Genomic DNA, 4,767 nt, shown 5'->3' with positions numbered 1-4,767 from the left:
GGAGTTTGCTGTTGGCCCTAATAATTTCATACATTTAAATATCCACTTTTAAAGAAGCCATCTAAACTGAGATTTTGAGTTCCTAAGATTTAGCCACAGGAAAAAGTAAAAGTTTCCTGCAAAATTAGTGCTGTGAATGAAGAAAAAAGAAGTTAAAATCTAATGGAGCTATCATTAATAATGCAGCAACAGTTACCATTCCTGGGTACCTACAGTACTCCACCATCTATTACATTAGAACTGAGATAAACTGGAAAATGCTTCTTGACAGAGCAAGTTGTTTTCAAAAGATCAGAAAACGAGAAATCTAAAGAAAGAAGGATGGAAAGAGCAACAATGTGATATGAGCTATGCCATCGACTTAGGATGACTCTGGTCTTTGCATCACAGATTTTTATTCTTTATTTTTTAGAAACTGATGTTTATTTTCTGTCAACCTTATTTTCATGTTGCTTAAGAGTCCGTGCAAGAACAGCTTAAGACCATTCAGTGGTTGCTCCTACCCATTCAGTGGCCTGAGCAGTGGAAGCTGTGGACCAGTCTTCCGTGGCAGGCTGAGTGCTCCAGTCTTCAGTAGGAACTGCTGAATAGGCACAGAGGGTACCTGCATGTCTTCAGACCAGTCTGCAACTTCAGACTGAGTAGCAGTAAACTCAGGAGCTGGAACAGTCCATTTACCCTGAAATTCCTTCTTGGTCACAGCCTTGTCAGCAGCAGCCTGCTCTTCTTTTTTAATCTCTTCAGGATCTCTGTAGAAATAGACATTAGACATGACCTCCCATGGATGTTGCAGGAAATGGTGCCGCCCATGGGCAGAACTTCCCAGGCCAGCATCCACCACATCTGACCCACTGAGGGAGCTCCCTTGTTGTTGCATGTGATGGCAATGTCCACATGGCGTAGAGGAGAATCTGTGTTGCACAAAGCAATGGCAGGTGGGTAAACACAAGATGCCTCTCTGAGAGACTGGTGGTCAGTCCTGGGGTCAGAAATCACAAGAAGCTGTGACTCCCAGTAGTCTGCCTGGATCTGGTTAGGAAGGTTCAAGGAGTGAAGCAGTCAGCAATTGGAGTGGCTCCAGTGGCAGCAGCAAACTTCAGCATGGCCTTCTGGCCAGTATTCCTGGGGGATATGACACTGACATCAGCAGGGTTTTCAATGACAACAATGGCATGAGTTGCCAGCTGAAGCTTCTCCCAAGTCCTCTTCAGATTTATGCTGTAGATGCCATCACTTTTCCTTTTATAGATGTACTGTTCCATTTGGAAGTCAAAGTTGGTGCCACCTAAGTGGGTTCCTACTGCAAGGAAATTAAGAACATCCTCCTCCTTCATTTGCAAGATATCAAGGGCTCCAGACATTGTGAAAGTTTCTCTTTAAGTTATGACAGGAATCTGAAATTAAGAACAACGTTGTATGGACCCCTCTGTAGGTAGTGCGGAAACGCTGCCTCCCAGAATTTTAGAACCTCAAGATTATAAGAGATCAACTAGTTTGGGTCTGATTAACCTCTCTTGTCAAATCCCTGAGTCCCATCTGCAAAGAAAAAAATATCATCTTTTATATCTGTTTAAATATCTTTGATGTCAGAGAAAATTCTCTTAATTTCTCAAAGAAGTTAGGTGTTAAAGGATTCTTCCTTGGGTTAAGCTAAAACCGTTCTCCCTGCAATTTTAACATTTGGTTTTATTGTGAAGTTGTATCTTTTGCAGGAGGTTTAGTTCTAAAGCCACATGAGGCAGCAATTGAATATGGCCAAACATGGTCTTGATAGTTCCTCAGGAAAGCAACCCAGCCATTATTAGCCTATGATTTGTTAGCCAGCATTCCTGTCATGTTGGAACTGATTACTGTTTCTTTGGTTGAAAAGCAGAAAATGTAGTTGGTTTGCATAATGGAGATGGAGGCATTTAAAAAAATATGAATTTTACAAAGCTAGAATTACACTCAGACTGGGGAGATACTTATGTTCTGAGAGGCAAAATGGACCTGAGATGGGAGAGCTCATGCTTCCTGGTTCCTGCTCATTCTGGGGCACATATACACTCATTAAGCAGAATGACTGAAGGAGCCACCCACACTACTTACTTGTATTTTTCTCTAAAAATAGGATTATTTTTGCAGAGCTCATCCAATTGAATGAGTGTCCATTAAACACACTTATGACATACACCACTGTAGGCCTGTCCTCTAGAGCTCCATACAGCAAGTCTCATGTCGTCTCCAGGAAAGCATTTTGAAGACAGTGATTAGAATTCTTGAGTCAGCTCCACACGAAGCACCATCATTCCTTCAAATGTTTCTCATAGAACATAGTTTTGAGCCCCTACTCACTTGTATTTCTTCTCGGAACAGAGCTGAACATGTGCCCATAAGTATAAATTCCTGGACTGTTCAGACTGTGCACATGGGATCGGGTCAGCATGAAATAGAGGAGACGGACACATCTTTCCTTCTGAATTCTGACTTCCCTTATGCCAGCCAAAAATTGCATTTGAATTTTGGCAACAAAATCCTACTGTGGTATTATAGTTATCAAAATCCCAAGTGCTTTGAACTATTTAAATGTGCAGAAAATGAAATAGCACACATTCATGAACTCATCACCAAGATTAACATGTTAACAGCTTTGCCTTATTTACCTCGGATTACTAAATCTTTCTTTACATGGGTTTTTATTTGCCCGATTCTCCCATGTACTGTATTTCTGCACCCATCTAATCACCCTGTCAAAAGTTACGGATTCAACAATTATTTCTTAAATTCCTACTATGTCCTCTTTGGGGTCTTAATTTTGCTATTTAAATGCATTATGTATTATCTCAGACTCATATTCACAATTTTCATTAGGGACCCTGTACACACCACTTGTTTCACAAAAATGAATGGGACAGGTTGATGACAGAGCTCTGGGATCCACCACTAATGACATCCTGTAGACTGGCTGAAGCATTATTTCATCTCTATGACCCTCTTGTGCCTTTGTTTATGTCATTTCTTTCTCCTGGAATGGCTTCTTGTTTCCTTCTTCCATCTGACCAACTTATGTTACTTAACCCCTTGAGGTTCAGTGTTGGCTCTGCCAGGAACCCTTCCCTAACCATTACCTGCTAGGTGAGGTGCTCTACCTTTGTGCATCTCTTTAGGGTAGCATCTCTGCTCTACAGTCTTCATTGGCTATCCTGTCTATCTTCCTGCTCATATTTAAGTCCTTTAAGGGCAAAAATATCATTATGTTTTCCTTTATATTCTTAACCCTTATCAATGTGCCAGAACTTCAAAAGTACCAGATCACATCAGATGCTCAAAAATGCATGTTAAATAAATATATAACAATGAAACAACTTAGCCAAGTCTTTCTTCCTTCCTTCCATTACAGAGATACTTTCCACAATACCTCTAATAGATCATCACTTCCATCATGGAGAATTTGCTACCTAACAGGACAGCTGATTCCCTATTTGAATGGCTCTGGATTTTGGAAGTCTCCAATTAAGCTCCAAATCGGTTTCCTGTAACAACACTGTAAGTTCTCATTATAAATAAGTCAAGTCTCTTTTATGAATGTCTAAGATTCTTATATGGTATTCCTTGGGTAACTAAGTAGTTTTTAGTGAATGTATTTTACGCACAGCAGGCAGAGCTGGAGAAATTATTTCGGTGTTCAGAACTGAGGCACTTTCTGGGGCATCCCATTAAGAACTTCTACCCTGAATTCTTTCCAGAAGCTAATTGGGTCTGTGAAGACCACAGAGTACAGGTGTTCCATGTTCTATGCAGCTCACATTCCTACATAAACATGCTGTTACTTTCTCGAGCGTCATAAGCTCCTGGGTGGTCTTAGGGCTGCCTTCAAAGGAAAACAAGTAAGACTTTCCTCTCATTGCTGATCACTTGAAGACCGGTTAGCATACAACATTCTGGAATCTCTATTTACTGAGTCATGAGTTCTTACCTGAAAGGAAACTTAAATGGCTAACTCTGGCTAATTCCAAACCTCATTGAATAGCCAAAGAGTTGTAGGAAAAGTAAAAGTAAGAGAAACAGGTAACTTCTGTGCTAAGTTCAATGCCTTTCTCTAAGCTCTTGATGTAACTATTACTTAGCAAGGTGAAAGCAATTGACATTTTCCTCAGGAAATATAGGAGCAAGCCATTTTATGGATAAAAGTTAGCTTTTTTGTTTTGTTTTGTTTTGTTTTGTTTTGCCCCAGGTTGCAGATTTTTCCAAATAGTGGTGAGTTGGCTAAGTTTTATAACAGAGCAGTCATTATTCTTTCTGTATAAAATGTCAGTGTTTCTTATGTGCCAGGCACTGTGCTAGGTACTTTGCAGGACTTACCTAATGTGGCCCTCCTAACAATCCTGAGAAATAATTATTATTATCTCCATTTTATATATGATGTACTGTAGGCTCAAGAAAATTAAGAAACATGGCCAGTGTTTCAGAATTACTAAATTGCAGAAACAATCCAAATCCAGATGGTTCTGATGCCACAGCTCATGGGCTTTGTAATAAGCCGTGCTGTCCCTCATTTCAACATCAGCTTCCGCATGTGATCTTCCATGTGGATCTGAGCACTGCCTCTACTTCCAGATCCAGTGTTCTCAGATCACCTCTATTATCTGCATGTGATTGGGTGCCATCCACTTAGGACAAAGTTATAACATTCTTTTCTTATCAACCAGAGTGTATTTAATTTTGTTTTAAAATAACATCACACTTAAGAATATCCAGAATGCATGTAAATGATTGCTTGGATATGTT

The 4,767-nt window shown here is 40.0% G+C and overlaps 1 pseudogene; it reads right to left on the bottom strand.

Moving 5' to 3' along the window:
• Positions 1–454: 454 nt before the first annotated feature.
• LOC117089804 lies at positions 455–1,361 on the bottom strand (annotated as a pseudogene).
• Between the last annotated feature and the right edge of the window lie 3,406 nt (positions 1,362–4,767).

The sequence above is a fragment of the Trachypithecus francoisi genome, unplaced genomic scaffold, assembly GCF_009764315.1.
Source record: "Trachypithecus francoisi isolate TF-2019V2 unplaced genomic scaffold, Tfra_2.0 Lachesis_group11, whole genome shotgun sequence".
Taxonomy (NCBI): domain Eukaryota; kingdom Metazoa; phylum Chordata; class Mammalia; order Primates; family Cercopithecidae; genus Trachypithecus; species Trachypithecus francoisi.
This window is presented reverse-complemented; position numbering and strand designations above follow the sequence as displayed.